This window comes from Schistocerca americana, chromosome 5 (genome assembly GCF_021461395.2).
Source record: "Schistocerca americana isolate TAMUIC-IGC-003095 chromosome 5, iqSchAmer2.1, whole genome shotgun sequence".
In the NCBI taxonomy this organism is placed as follows: domain Eukaryota; kingdom Metazoa; phylum Arthropoda; class Insecta; order Orthoptera; family Acrididae; genus Schistocerca; species Schistocerca americana.
The window spans coordinates 328467825-328484592 of NC_060123.1; the positions used below are offsets into that span (position 1 = coordinate 328467825).

General features: G+C 45.2%; 1 long non-coding RNA gene across 1 annotated transcript in view; it reads left to right on the top strand.

The window, feature by feature from the left end:
* The window catches only part of LOC124616204, a 496138-nt gene extending 484282 nt beyond the window's left edge, over positions 1–11856 (top strand). Inside the window, exon 3 of the long non-coding RNA XR_006979857.1 lies at positions 11738–11856. This is a non-coding gene — a long non-coding RNA (uncharacterized LOC124616204). The remainder of the gene's footprint in view (positions 1–11737) is intronic.
* The last annotated feature ends 4912 nt before the right edge of the window (positions 11857–16768 follow it).

The following is a 16768-nucleotide window of genomic DNA, read 5'->3' on the forward strand; positions in this document are numbered from 1 at the left end:
AGAACCTATTAAATACGAATGTTGCTTACAGCTAACGCCGCATAGTGTCTCAATTTCGACGGGGATAAGGGATCGCGTTTATGGTCCTGTTTACTGCCTGTATCATAAAAAGCGATGTGAGTACGGACTCTAATTCAGAGGAATCAGTCGTAACGTTTAGGAATTAACGAAACACCATTTTTTTTTTTTTAAAGTGTCTTAAGTAAATGTAACTCATCCACGAAGAAAGTGGCCTATAAAGCGCTTATTCGGCCGATTCTTGAGCATTGTTCATCGATATGGGATCCTTGCTAGGTGTGAATGAGTGTAGAGTTAGAGTACATCCAACGAAGAGCGGTGCGTTTCGTCACGGGATCGTGTAGTCGGCCAAGAGCGTTACCGATATAATCAACAAACTCTATTGTCAGACGTTACAAGAGAAGCGTTGTGCATCACGGATATGCTCACTATTGAAATTTCGAGAGAGCACTTTCCGGAAAGAGTAGGACAACATATTACTTCCCCCCACATACACCTCGCGTAATGACTACGACGAGAAAACTCCAGTAATTAAAGCCAGTACGGAAGCATACTAACCATCATTCTTTCCAAGCACCATTCATGAGTGGAACAGGCTAGGTGGGGATCAGTTAGTGGTATCAGAACTATCCTCCGCCACTCACCATCAGATGGCTTGCGGAGTATGATCTAGATGTAGTTGTAAACTATCATTCTTCTCGAGCTCCGTACGTGAATGGAACGAAAAAAAAAATCCAGAACTGCTACAATGGGACGTAAGCTCTGCAGTGCACTTCGCAGTGGTTTGCAGTGTGCGGATGTAAGAGTAGCTGTAGATGCATCCTTCCAGTAGCGCCCTACAGTGAACCGTACGAACACGTTCTGCCTGTCTTGTGTACGATGGCTCCGTCCTCTAGCTGAGCTCATCCGAGAGAAGGCAGTAGGGTTAGCAGAAAATGAAAGCTACGCACCACAGACTACCGAGCTGCCAAGAGCTAACCCGCGCAGCGGGCCAGCAGATACTGACTGACTGGACACAGTGGCCGCAGCGCGGTGCAGCGGGACCACGGTCATTGACCCCGCCCGCCGGCCACAGAGTCCCGCGTTTGCGCCGGCTGTGCGGAACGCTGGGCTTCGCACCGGAATCACCAGGCACCACCGAACGTCGCCACAGGGAACTCCGACACCGTCTTCGTATCCAGGTTTGCATATGTTTCCTGTATTTACATGAGCGTTGAAAACATTCCATGGAGGCCTCCCCGCATTTGGGTGTATGAACGTGAAACGATGAAAATAAGATAGTTCTAAAGCCAACGGCCTTGCTCCAGTAGTAACACCGGTTCCCGTCAGATAACCGAAATTAAGCACTGTTGGGATTGGCTAGCACTTGGATGGGTCACCGTTCGAGCTTGCCTAGCGCTGTTGGCAAATGGGGTGCATTCAGCCCTTGGCGGCGAATTGAACAGCTACTTGACTCTGAAGTAGCGGCTCCGGTCACGAAAACTGAAAACGGCCGGGGGATCGTCTGTTGACCAAATGTCTCTCCATATCCGGATTCTGTGACGCCTATCGGCTAAGGATGACACGGCGGACGGTCGGTACCACTGTGCCTTCCAAAGCCTATTCGGACGGAGAGAGATAGAGAGAGCTAAAGGGTTGAAAATTTTGTACTTCGTGTATGTACAAGTAAAGCTGGACCCTTTCCCACACAACTAGCTCCACTTTATTTTAGCCACTACCCATTTTTAAACAAGATTACACGTTTTAGGTAAGAATAAATTCTCTTGTTAAAGTCCACGGAGCCAGTGACGTGGGAGGAGACATTATTTTCCTATTTAAGTGTTATTTCTAGATGGATTACTTTAGGATAAAGGGAATTATAACAAAGCAATTCAGTCCCTCAAAACTACAGTCCATTTGCCTGATTCATAGCCAGTTATTCATTCACATGCATTCCGACGTTGAAACTTCTAGAGTAAGAATGGAGTGGTTGGGGCTTTCGAGCTTGATATGAAACGCCTAAGTGCTGTAAAACATCATCACAACTTTCAATAGTTCTTTTCTTTCTTCCAATCTGTTCCTCCTTCAGCTAGCTTTATTCTGTGATAATGAGTAAAATATTTGCTGCATGTACATAAGGAATCATTACGCAATAAAACGGCGTAATCTGATTTCAAATGGTTCAAATGGCTCTGAGCACTATGGGACTTGACATCTGTGGGCATCAGTCCCCTAGAACTTAGAACTACTTAAACCTAACTAACCTAAGGACATCACACACATCCATGCCCGAGGCACGATTCGAACCTGCGACCGTAGCGGTCACGCGGTTCCAGACTGAAGCGCCTAGAACCGCACGGCCACAACGGCCGGCGCGTAATCTGACTGTGGTGACCTGCGAAAACAGTAGATCGATACAATCTTTGGTATTGGTTTTTACGTTTTAATTGATGTCTTAACTCTTTGTTCCAAGTGTATAACTTTCTCGAATGCGACTCAGATTTTACACGAACATAATGTACATTTGTGAAGATCAAATTAAGAATCAATGTTAGGTCATTTCCAATTTTAGCAGTCATCAGTAAGTATACCTTTTTAATTTTCCCTTTTTAACTTTAGTAGCTACACTAGATCGGGTACTGGCAGTTCGCCCACCAGTTCTGTACATTAAACGACTCATATTTTGCGTAATGCTGTAACTTAGCGCTAAGCAAAATATGCTTGTGAATTTACATCTTACTTAATTTATTTGAAAAAATAAGAAAGTAATATTAGCAGCTTTGACATGCTGGGAGCTCTCTGTAACAGCGATGCAATCAGATGAGTAACTTTGCACGTCTGTATTCGATAATTTGTGATGTTTTAGTACCTCCAGTGAAGTGTGCGAGGTGAAATGGCAGTTGACAGTGTTTCAGATAGAACACCACGTACTACCGGGGCGCGGCCATTAGTACAGAACTGTAACATATATGAACGGCGTGCCAATGAAACGGCGGGCAGTGGTAGCACTGAGCGTGTTCCAGATTTACAGTAACGGTGTGCATCTTGTAAACTCAGTAAGACTAGACAGTCAAGAAATTTGAACTTACGTGGAGGCGTACCAGCAATTGTTTCCCCCGCGCAACATTCGCGAGAGGAACTGAAATTGCGGGGGAGGAGAAATTATATTGGTACCAGAAGATGTACACGAAATGTAAGTCATTTTAAGCAACACTTAGTGAAGGAGAAAACTGTGGCCTATTCGAAGGATCCAAAATTATTACACAAACTACTGCGTCCTGCGACGCTGGGTCTTTGCAGCCTGACGTAACCCCGTCACTAGCTTGCGTTAGGGCACTTCTGTTTCAGCTTGCCCCTTTCGAGCACAATCATCTAGCGTCACACAAGGCAGTCCCAAAGGAACACTCAGCATCACCTCGTCCGAAGATGGCTGGGCGGTGGTGAATGCAGAAGTTCCCACTGCTTGCTTTGCTAATTTGTATCGGGGTCATGGTGCTACACCCAGCACTCATCCATGGTGATTAGTAGGCTAAAGATGTCATTAGGGTTGGCCTCAGTCGCGGAACACAGCAGGCGGCGACCTTTGTCATTTTCAAAATGTCTTGGAAGATGTTGAAGACTAATCTATAACTAATTTTCACTTTTTGCTGCACCTTCTCGATTGTGACATGCTGGTCTTGGAGCACCACTTGTCCACTTCCGCCGGCCGGAGTGGCCGAACGGTTCTAGTCGCTACAGTCTGGAACCACGCGACCGCTACGGTCGCAGGTTCGAATCCTGCCCCGGGCATGGATGTGTGTGATGTCCTTAGGTTAGTTAGGTTTAAGTAGTTCTAGGGGACTGATGACCTCAGATGTTAAGTCCCATAGTGCTCAGAGCCATTTCTCACTTCCGTTGCGAATCTCTGTTCTTCACAGAGAGATGGTCTGTTACTCCGTTCTTCGTCACTCATAATTGTTTGACCACACTGGAAGCGACCGAGTCATCTCGCCTTTTGTCATATTTTGGAGCGTTGTTGCCGTACATTTCCGCTAACTTAACATATATTCTTGCAGATTTAGTCACCTTCAAAGGCAGTAAACAGTTTATCACGCGATACTCCACTTATCATTGGGCTAAACCATTTTGTCTTGCATCCTCCAGTAGGAAGCTGCGATAATGTGGTGCTGAGATTTGATGTGTATCAGGACTGGAAACATTTACCTGCAAATAAAATTTATTTTTCGAGGTGATAATTAAGACTTTATGACTAGCCCTCGTGCTGAACAATTTCCACCTTCATTTGCACTCCGGAAACTATTATATTGTACACGGCACCACCTGTTCTTCTTCACCGACTATGTGTATGAGTAATTATCCTTGTCTGGCCGAGCGGTTCTAGGCGCTACAGTCTGGAACCGCGTGACTGCTACGGTTGCAGGTTCGAATCCTGCCTCGGGCATGGATGTGTGTGTTGTCCTTTGGTTAGTTAGGTTTAAGTAGTTCTAAGTTCTAGGGGACTGATGACCTCAGAAGTTAAGTCCCATAGTGCTCAGAGCCAATTATCCTTGTTGCCTTTCTTGTCATTCATGCTTTAGTTACCACTAATTTTCACCCTCACCTTTGCTGCTGTATGTGTTTGTCACATACAGGATGATTTTTATTGCCGGCCGAAGTGGCCGTGCGGTTAAAGGCGCTGCAGTCTGGAACCGCAAGACCGCTTCGGTCGCAGGTTCGAATCCTGCCTCGGGCATGGATGTTTGTGATGTCCTTAGGTTAGTTAGGTTTAACTAGTTCTAAGTTCTAGGGGACTAATGATCTCAGCAGTTGAGTCCCATAGTGCTCAGAGCCATTTTTTTTTTATTTTTATTAAAATAATTGATGACGCAGAGACAAGTAATTTAAGACACACGGGTTCGCAAATGTCGGGAAATCCCCCCAAAAGCGGGCGACAAATGTTGAACATGTGACGTCACCGGGTGACGTATTTGTGAATGTGAACTATTGTATACGTATAAGTTAAAAATTATTATTCTCGCTGTAACCATGCAAAAGCTGTTCTTATTTTGTGTTTATGTCCTTTAGTCCCTTCTTTCTTGTTTACCGATTCTATTTAGAAAAGAACACGTAGGTCATTCACTGGTACCGATGTAATTCGGAAGCTTATTCTTATTTACTTGTGATCAATATGGTAAGTTTTTGCTGTACTATACTTTGCAATTAATCAGCGGAAATCACTAGACCGGTAAATAAAACAATTAATATTAACTAAACGTAAACACACAATTGTCTAACACAATGCACAAAAAAAATTTACGGCCCGCCAAACGCAGGTGCTAAAGGGCCACATCGAATACTGCACTTGGATTGAGATGATCAGGTGCGACAGAGAAGATGCTAAATTTAGCTGTAGTATTCAGCCGTGTGGCTTCATCTTTGGTCCTGAAACACGTTGACAAAATTACCTGCTTACAGCGATGCTCATTCTCCCTCCCTAATTAAAACACCGTTAAGCAGCAAAAATAGAGAGAAAAATTGCGCTTAATACATTTAATGTATCCAAAGTCAGCTAAATAGAGGAAACAAATACCAACAGGTCGTATTAGAACGCTTTTACGCCCCCTTCTTACCGTCATCCCCATATCTATGGTGGTAGCGGTATCTTGCTCCCACAGTACTTTTACATAAAATAGTCATGTATGCACGAAATTTGTTTGAAACTGCTCCAAGCGTCACGAAGTTAAGCTTTTGCCACCATTTTTCACCTCCTTCCTCAGCTGGTGGCGGCCTTAGTGTCACAGTATTTTTTTTCCCAGATTGCAAGTGATACGTAAACTCACTTTCGCAGAAATTGCTTCAGGAATTACAGATATGGGCTCATATGTCGCTATATTAGCATCCACCCCCTTCCCATGCATACACCTACGGACGAAACGTCGTCTGGACTGTCACCATTGAGTCTAGTGGCCCCAAAAACTATGGATTCGATACTGATACCGGTCGTTCTTGAATATTTTTACATGTCACGCCTTCTCATCCCCTCACCGACCCCTAGGGGCGGTTGGTGGGGATATGTTAACCACAGTTGTTTCATACCACTAATGAGTCATGTACATACCAGATTTGGTTGAAGTTGCTCCAGATATTTCCGAATTATGCTTCTGTGTCACCCCATTTTTACCCCCACCGCCACCCCTATCGAAGGCAGGTCGATGCAGTGATTGAGTCGGAAATGCTGAACATTCATACACACATTTTTATAATATGTATACAGAGTGAGTCACCTGCCCTTAAAGCTGTCATTTTACGCGGCCCACAGTGTTACACCTGGCATTCATAAACCACGTGCGGGATTTTCGTATTTTCTTGCTCCCTACGCGCAAACTATTAGTCGTACAGAAAAAGGAAGGGAATACTTACGTAGGACATTTATTGTAGTTAATTTTTTTACTGGGATACGTTTCCGCTAGAGGCCGTAGTTTTCCAGTTATTGAAGAAAAACATACAAAATTTTCCTTCAAATACACCTCTGCTCCTCCGACACTCAGCCCCCACCGGTCAGAATTTCTAGTATGTTTTTCATGGCACTCCCTCATACCACTGTACAATATTTGTGACTGCACGAATTATTTCCCACATTCGAACTTATTTAGTCTTCAATTACGGGTCGTATTAAGCTGTATCCTTAGTCAAGTACTTACAAATTTTTAAGTTGATGTTAATGTAAATTTAACGATTTTGTGGATTTTAGCAGCATAAAACAAATACATCATTGTATTCCTCAGGCCTTCTGACTACCAAACCAGTCTGCTTGTTAGGGTTAAGTCTGGATCAAATAGTCAACGTAATTAGTTTTAGTATAAAGTTTACAGAAGTCGTTTTTCGTTCATTATCCTCACGGGCACGTTTAAATTACTGATGTTAATGTACCAGCAGACTATGGTGGTAGCATAATAGCCCAATCGATGGAGACCAAAAATGGTCGAATAACTGGAATAGTTCATGTAGTTGGAAATTTTTATACAGAGGCAGGAGGCAGTACCGACAACAAAATACTAGAAATTCTGACCGATGAGGGATCAATGTTGAGTGGAGTTGCATTTGAAGATCAGTTTTGTACGTTTGTCTTGAATAACTCCAAAACCGCGGCGTCCAGTACAAACGTATCCCTGTACAAAATTTAGTTGCATTAAATTTCCTACAAAAAGGGGCCTAATTTTTTTTCTGTAGGAGTAATAGTTTGCGCGTAGTGAAAATCTCGCGCTTGTTTTATGAAGGCAAGCTATAATATTGCGCGTTGTATAAAACGACAGTGGTAGGGGAGCTGAATCACCCTGTGTATAGATATAGAAGATTCACTGAGTAATTTTTCTGTTTTGGTGATTGGTCGTCGCCCCTGGAAGAGAGACCACGTGGCACAATACTGCAGAAGAGGCGCCGGCGTGACACCGCGACAGCAGCTGTTTTCTGGCTGAGGCACTAAACTGCATAGGGGAGTTCTAGGTGCCGCCGTTGGGAGGGTGGTGTTTCGCTGAGAGCGGGGAAGTTACCGCCCCCCCCCCCCCCGTCCCCCGCCCCCGCCCCACCGGTTGTTGGCCACTCGGCTGTTAACGTTTAATGCGAGGAAGGGGCGTGTGTGTGGCACATGCAAATGCGCCGTAAGCGGGGTGTTTCGTGTTTGCGTTACCAGCCGCAGTGAGGGGATCCCTTAGAGTTTAGGGGCTGTCTGCCATCCCTCTGTCTCGCACGTCTTTGTAATCGTAGTGGCAAATGCTCGCGATACGACACTACCGTTGTCAGAGGAGCCGCAGCTCTCGCTGTAAGTGAACATTTCGACGAGAAAATATCGCGCGCCTTGCCGGGCTAGAATAAAGTTAATGCAGTTCCTAGGAGCCGGGATTTCCAGCTTCCGCGAACGCAATTCCATTACGACGTAGAGGTAATGTGTCCACGAAGTACGGAAGCAGAAAAAAATAATATATATATATATATATATCGTGTAAAAAGTTGGCCGGTAGGCGGCGGCGGGTTTTCCGCACTTTAATATCGTACCACGAGCTTTGTGTCGGTGAGGTGGGGGGTGGAGGGAGGCAGGTCTGCGACGTGTGGTCGGCCAGTGGGCAGCCGCCACAAGCAATTACTTAGAGGACTGGAGAGCCGAGGAGGGGAGCCCGCAGCCACGGCGTCCCGCGGAAGCGCTCCGCCCACGCGTCAGAGCATGCGCGGGACATTCGCCGACAATAACTGCAACTACAGTGTATGAGCCAAAACACTACCAGCGGAAAAAATGCTTCTCTCGCAGCACAAAAAAAAGCGAATATGCTCCTGTTCAAAAGATTCCGATTGAAAAGTGGGGTACCAGCTGCTTCATTCTACCTTCCTCTGAAGCTTTAAAAACTTCCCCAAAAATTTTGACATGCGAACACATTCGCCCTCTTTTTAACAAGCAAGTCATCTCTTACACAAGCTCTGTCAGAAGCACTAGTCCATCGCTGTAAGTCGGAGGAGGAGGAGGTTAGTGTTTAACGTCTCATCGACAACGGAGTATTAAGAGATGGAGGACAAGTTCGGATTAGGGAATGATAGTGAAGAAAATCGGCCGCGTCCTTTCAAAGGAAGTATCCCTGCATTTGCCTGAAGTGATTTAGGGAAATCACGGAAAACCGAAATCAGGACGGCAAGGCACCGGTTTGAACCGTCGTCGTCTCGAATGCGAGCCCAGCTTGCTAAACACTGCGCCACTTCGCTCGCTCGCCCAAAGTCGCTCGTACTCATTCTGTCACAAACTCTGTCTCTCATTATCACTGGCTATCACCTACGTCCACTTTCTCCTCTTTACTCTTCGCCCACTGACACTTCTCTTTCAATCTCTTCCCAGCACTGTTTTGTCACAGCCAGTGTATCCTTGTACCTCTCACACTGCCTTTGTCTCCTGCGCTCTTTCGATACAACTACTACTGTTTACTATCTTCAGTATTTATTACTTTTCGGTCTCTTTCCCATTACAAATGTCTCCTCCTCACCCAGCATAAAAGTGCTGAGGAAGGTAAAATGACGCAGTTTGTACCCCACTTCTCAGTGAGACTCTTTTAATCATGACCATATTCGCCTTTTTTATGCCCCGACAGGAGTATTTTCCCATTGGTTCCCTTCTTTCCCGTCCCACAGCAGGGCATGTCACTCATATGAAAGGCATTTTGTGGGTCAGTAAAATTTTAAAAGTTTACCTATGTGAAACTGAGATAATGAAAAAATAATTTTACACCTCAGGTCGGATTTTTACGAGCACGTGTTTCAGTACCGCAACACAGGGCTCCAAAAATCCTTCTGATGATAACTGTGATTGGTAGTTGATGGTTGCAAACGATCTGAGGTCACTCCTTCAGCGTCAATTACGGCCTGAAGAGGGTGTATTCAGTCACCGAAACTGGTTCAATATAACAAAATAACATCAAAACGACGGCTGCAGGTGTTTCATCTTATTACGTAAGTGAACAGCCACAGTCCCACAGCCGATCAGTCACAAGGATGGACATACGAAAACTCATTATTGAGGATTTCTTGTTAAGAATCACTCTATCTGGGGTAGGCAGAATGCAGATGCGGCACACGTGGTTGCCAGACTCTGCTATTTCCGGTAAATCTCGTCGTCCCAGGGCAGACGCAGTCAATAAAATGAAGAGTGGCGTCGACGGGATATGTCAGAGAACATTTTGTCACCAACAAAAGTTTCTCCAGCTGATGCAAATAATTCAAATACTTTAAAACACGCTGTATATATGGTCCGCAAACCACAGAAAAGTGAATGACGGATGGTACTTCTTTCCAATATTTTTGTTTTTTGTTACATTTGCCCATTGACTGTCTTCCGTCTCTGTACGCACCCTAATCTCTCTTATCTACTCATAATCCTAACGCGAGATATACAATCCTGGCAGTAGAATCGTCACAAAGTCTCTTTCTAATACAGGTTCTCTAAATTCGCCCACTTGGATTTTGCGCGCAGTGCGTCGTATTGTTTCGAATGAGTGCCATTGAAGGTACACGAGAATTTCTGTTACATTTTCGTGTGGCCTCTGTCCACCAGTTGCGACCCTGAATTCGTTCGATGGCTTTTGGCTTGCGTAGTCGATAAGGGCTCCAAACACTGGAATAGTACTCTAGAATTCATCGCATTAGCACCTTGCATGCCATTACCCTCACAGACACATTTGCCAAAACCCTTTTAGCAAATCATAGTTTTGTATTTGCCTTCTATACTATAGAATATACGTGAACATTCCATTTCATTTCGTTTCTTATTATCGCCCCAAATACCTACACGTTAAGCCATACTGAAGACGCTCGCTGCTAACCTTCCAGTCGGATACTGCCGGCTGCTGGCTCGTTACTACAGGCATTATCTCACAGTCCAAATGTAAAGAAAGCTACAATTGAACGGACATGTCTTGCCTCTTGCCCTCTTCTAGCGTGACGTATCAAAGAATTTAAAAAAAAAGTCAGTATTCATTTAAAAATACCGAAATTTTTTTCGATTGTTTTTCTAAGGTTAGATATCTCAGTTGTTTTTTTCCAAGCAGTTGAAAAAAGGGTAGACCATGATAAGAATACGAAACGATTTGCAGTATTTCACTGTACCCACGTTCTACATATAAGCTACTGTTCCACAGATATAAATGCCAAAAGCATCCAATGGGGTCCAATGAATTTACACATTCATTGAGTTCCATGTAAACTGATGGAGCAATCGTAGACTTAAAGCGGTCATGTAACTGGTGAAGAAGAGGAACACAATGTTGTGTTGCTGATGTATGAGATAGGAAACTGGCCGTAACTTTTCACAGAAACCGCGGCGTTCGTCTCAAGCGATTTAAAGACTCATGGAAAGGTTAAATCTGGATGTTCGGACTGGGAATTGAATCGTGGCCCTGACGAATACTAAACAGTTGCGTTATCACAATGCCACCTCAGCTCGACGATGGCCAAGCATAGCAGACGCATGAAACAGTAAATGTATTTCTGGTTCAAATCATTACGTCATAGAAAACATAACGCCGCAGATTTTATCACGCTAGCAGATGGCAAGGATAGTTAACTACGCACGTTGATATGCCCCAGTCAGCTACATGCATAAGTTTGCCGGTTATACTAAAAGTGTTCTTACAAGCGCAAGGGCACTGATTGATTTTTCGAGATAGGCTAAAAGACGTCGTATGATATAACGGCAAATGGAGAAAAGGAAGATTAGAGTTTAATGTCACGCTGACAGCACGAGCATTAGAGACGGTAGGTTAAATGATGCTGAAGGGTGGTGTCGAATGACGGAGAAGTCCCTAGTGTGTTATGGAAATTATTACGAAAAGGTAATATAATTGTGCCTATATTGCAAACATTCTGTTATTATGTTTTGTTTCTCAGTTTCTTCATTTGAAAGGAGGAAAGATTTTAAATTGAAATCTGCAGCAAATCAAGAGCGCTGGCCTTTTAAAATAGGTTCATATTTACGCTCTGAAAATCAAAGGACATCTTTCGCAGTAGCGAACTGTGTAGCTCTCTCTTCTGGTAGTTTTAATAGTGTAGAATAATTGATTTTCACGTCACATTTTTTATGTTACTCTAATAAACTTTATAATAATTCGTGTTTGGGAACAGCAATTTGGTGCCGCTGGTATCATAATGTTTGCATTTACTATAATGTAATAAAATGATTGAAATATTGATGATGAAATTTTCTTGACGACAAACTAACCTTTGGTTACAGGTACAGTATCTTTCACCGCCTGTTATGATCTCCCTAAAGCGATTGGTCGTCTGTTAGCCGCTTTGGTAAGTAAACGTTATGAACATATCTGGTACGTCTAATTAGTACGTACAATTCACTAGATCACCATATCGAAATGTCCTTGCTCTGTATTGACGTACCGTGCGGTTTCTTTCACGTAAGTACCATGTTGACTCTAGAAAACTAGAATTAGCCACCCACGAAGTAGTGCGTAGCATCTCTTTGCGCTCCGATGACGGCGGCAACATGCCGTGGCCTTGGGTGCACGCGGCATCAAAGCCTTTGGAGAGAACACCTGATCCAAGGTCATTCAATCACCACCGGTAACTCACTAAGATCAGTTGGTTGCTTACTTCCATTCGGCGATGTGTTAATTTTTTTAAAATCTTCAAAATGCACTGATATCATCCTCAGCGTGTCTGTGGTGGACTGTATCATTGAAGGTTCATTACGTTGATGGAGTGGTACAGGCGACCAGACGCAGGCACTTTGATGCCCAGTGGGTTCCCGTGTCATCGAGTTATGCTGTGGTCGAATACAATTTCTGGCTAGCCCCGCCGAACAGACCTTATCAGGGAGGATATCTTCAGAGGGTGTCGCCGGCCGGAGTGGCCGAGCGGTTAAAGGCGCTACAGTCTGGAACCGCACGACCGCTACGGTCGCAGGTTCGAATCCTGCCTCGGGCATGGCTGTGTGTGATGTCCTCAGGTTAGTTAGGTTTAAGTAGTTCTAAGTTCTAGGGGACTTATGACCACAGCAGTTGAGTCCCATAGTGCTCAGAGCCATTTGAACCATTTTTTTTCAGAGGGTGTCGCGCTTTGAGTCATTGCACATACTGGATCGCTGCTGTTGGAAGTGACTTCACATTGTTTTTAAATCCTAGAACAGTTCGGGTTTGTCGGTTGTTTTCGTTTATTGTCCGGCAGAACAGACACCACACATATATAGTAATGAGCGAAGACGGTCCCCATAACTTCATTGCAAATGCGCACCACGTCCGAACTCTTGCAGGAATACGGATAATGCTGCGAGCAATGTCGTTAATGGATAGGGACGCTACTAGCTTGTGACTTGAGAATGTGGGTTGGCCGTGAAGCCTGTCCGGATGACCGAGGCGGTTAAGGCAACCACTCACGTCAAGCGGGAGATCCGGGTTCGAGTCCCGGTCCGGACCAATTTTCAGCTTTCACCACTGAATTTATTTCAATGCCCTTTTGCAGCTAAGTCTCTATATCCCTTATTTCGAATCTGTTTTGTTCTACATTGAGCAAAGCGTTTTCTTCATCAGCTGATCTATCCGCTTAATTTCGTCTGCAGCTGGGTTAATGAACGATGTTGAATTTTCACGTTTCTACCTTAGTATATACAATTAACAAGTACGTTAGAGCAACAAAAAGTAGGAAATGCAGTTTCAGATAATAAGCAAACTATTCCTTTTTGTGAGTTCTCAATTATTGGGAGTTTTCCGAGCGACAATTTAGTTCTACTGCTGGCTGAATTTGTAACCTTTAGTTGTGTTACTGCAGTTTCTGTCGTTAGGCCATTTTCAAACGCTTGACCCGAAGGGCATTTCGTCAACCCATAAGTTTGTGTAAATTACGCAGTGTTGTAATGTATAGTAGTAGGTAATTTAATATAGCGGTTGAAGAGGACTGTGGCGAAAAGGCGACGAAGGGTGCTAAAGTCACTCCAGAACTGAATGTCGCACTTGAGATCTCTATGATAACCAAATCAGTAAGCCGGGAACTGCAGGACGAGCTGTAATCCAAAAACCACTCATCAATTATGCAAGTGCCCGTAACAGAAAACCGTTGTGCCGAAGCTATAAGATCTGGACGGTGGAACAATGGAAGAAAGTAGTTTGGTGACATGTGAGTCGTGTTTCACACGCTTTCCAACTTCCGACCGAGTTTACGTCCCAAGGAGGAAACGTAGCGGGCACTCAGTGATGAGTTTGACAGCCGTACCGTGGTATTCCATGTGTCCTCTGGTTTATGTCGCTCCTGCTGAGCGGGTGCGAATGGCAACATACCGTGTTCTAGTACTGGTCTGGAACACAGCTTTAATCATCCAGAAAGTTTGATTACAGGCGTATACGAAACACATTTGTACATGGCTGTAGTAAGTTCCACGAAATTGAGTAATTGTCGGATAACTGAAGTTCTTGCATTTACTCCACCACTTGATAATCTTCCTCACTGTTCGGTCGTAACTCTAGGCGAACGTGATCCGTTCGAACTGCCAGTACTCTCCTTTGGCAGAAAACACAGTTATTGTGTTCGTGATCGTGAGAGCACTTGGATAACCAGAACGCGTTCCTCGGGTGTCCTGAGAGCCTGTTTCGCCGCAGAGAGGAGCGGCACGTGTGGCGAAGGCTGCCCGCCCGCGGTCCTCGACTGTTTCATCTGCCAATTAGCAAGACCCGCAGAAAGGACACGCGGTGGGCGCTCAAAAATCGCAGCTCCGCGCGAGTCGCGGTAATTGCGTCAAACGGCGGCAGCGGCGGCGGCTGTGGCAGCAGCGGGGCGTGAAATTACACGGCCGCTATTCATTTCTGGGCATCGGCTGCTCAAACAGCGCGCAGGCACGCTCGCGCCGCGCCGTGTGTCAGCCGAGCCTCGCCGCCCTGGAGGCGGTGTTTGGCGAGCCGGCGCGCGCACCCAGCCAGCCGGCGGGCCGTAACGTGACGCGCGGCGTGGGGGAGCCCCACTGTTTGCACACCGGCTCCACCTGCCCTCCGTCTGTGGCGCCGCAACTCGATACGCGCCTGCCTCACTCATCACCTCCCTGCTTGTACGCGGCTCTGTAGTGTTTCTCAGAACACCGGCTGCGGGCGGACTGCGCCCTAAGCTACCCGCGCTACTGCTAACTACTGTTCGCAACGCCACTGCAGTATGCAGAGCTCCTGACCCTCACAGTAATCGACCCGTTTCGATTCGTGAGTAATTTTATCAACATTTTGCGATCCTTTCTCCGGCCGAGGGCACTCTCTCTTTGACTATATAAGAGAGCTACATTCTTTTTTCAAGGTACGATCGCTTGCGAAATGAAAACTCTATATCTACATCTACATCCACACTCCGCAACCCACCCGACGGTTTGTGGCGGAGGGTACTTTGAGTACCTCTATCGGTTCCCCCTTCTATTCCAGTCTCGTATTGTTCGTGGAAAGAAAGATTATCGGTATGCCTCTGTGTGGGCTCTAATCTCTCTAATTTTATCCTCATGGCCTCTTCGCGAGATATACGTAGGAGGGAGCAATATACTGCTTGACTCCTCGATGAAGGTATGTTCTCGAAACTTCAACAAAAGCCCGTATCGAGCTACTGAGCGTCTCTCCTGCAGAGTCTTCCACTGGAGTTTATCTATCATCTCCGTAACTCTTTCGCGATTACCAAATGATCCTGTGACGAAGCGCGCTGCTCTCCGTTGGATCTTCTCTATCTCCTCTATCAACCCTACCTGGTACGGATCCCACACTGGTGAGCAATATTCAAGCAGTGGGCGAACAAGTGTACTGTAACCTACTTCCTTTGTTTTCGGATTGCATTTCCTTAGGATTCTTCCAATGAATCTCAGTCTGGCATCTGCTTTACCGGCGATCAACTTTAAGTGATCATTTCATTTTAAATCATTCCTAATGCGTACTTCCAGATAATTTATGGAATTAACTGCTTCCAGTTACTGACCTGCTATATTGTAGCTAAATGATAAAGAATCTTTCTTTCTATGTATTCGCAGCACATTACACTTGTCTACATTGAGATTCAATTGCCATTCTCTGCACCATGCGTCAATTCTTTGCAGATCCTCCTGCATTTTAGTACAGTTTTCCATTGTTACAACCTCTCGATATACTACAGCATCATCCGCAGAAAACCTCAGTGAACTTCCGATGTTATCCACAAGGTCATTTATGTATATTGTGAATAGCAACGGTCCTACGACACTCCCCTGCGGCACACCTGTAATCACTCTTACTTCGGAAGACTTCTCTCCATTGAGAATGACATGCTGCTTTCCGTTATCTAGGAACTCTTGAATCTAATCACACAATTGGTCTGATAGCCCATATGCTCTTACTTTGTTCATTAAACGACTGTGGGGAACTCTATCGAACGCCTTGCGGAAGTCAAGAAACACGGCATCTACCTGGGAACCCGTGTCTATGGCCCTCGTGAGTCTCGTGGACGAATAGCGCGAGCTGGGTTTCACACGATCGTCTTTTTCGAAATCCATGCTGATTCCTACAGAGTAGATTTCTAGTCTCCAGAAAAGTCATTATACTCGAACATAATACATGTTCCAAAATTCTACAACTGATCGACGTTAGAGATATAGGTCTATAGTTCTGCACATCTGTTCGACGTCCCTTTTTGAAAACGGGGATGACCTGTGCCCTTTTCCAATCCTTTGGAACGCTACGCTCTTCTAGAGACCTATGGTACACCGCTGCAAGAAGAGGGGGGGGGGGGGGGGCAAGTTCCTTCGCGTACTCTGTGTAAAATCGAACTGGTATCCCATCAGGTCCAGCGGCCTTTCCTCTTTTGAGCGATTTTAATTGTTTTTCTATCCCTCTGTCGTCTATTTCGATATCTACTCCAGTGAAAATCCGATGAAGATTCTCATAGATGGGTTGCGCAATGTCCGTATTGCGCCCGTCGATAGCGTCACGTCTCACTTTTCAGTGCACACAGTAAACATGTCTGAAACAGTAGTCTCCCGACAAGTGTGAAGTGCGTACTGCCGTTCGATTTCTTCATGCGGAGGGGTTCCGCCTGGTCCCATGCAGCCTACATATCATATCATCCGTGATAGCGAAGTGCAGCAAATGGGACAGGAAGGATGTACAGACGTTCATGGTTCAGACGGTCAGGTAGGGAAGCGAGCGTCAACCGATGATTTTGTTCGGCAAGTGGATCAGGCGATTCGAGGAAATCGTATACAAAGGGTAGTTCAGAACAAGGGAAAAGGAATGTTGTCATCAGACGTTGTCCTCCTTCACGTCAA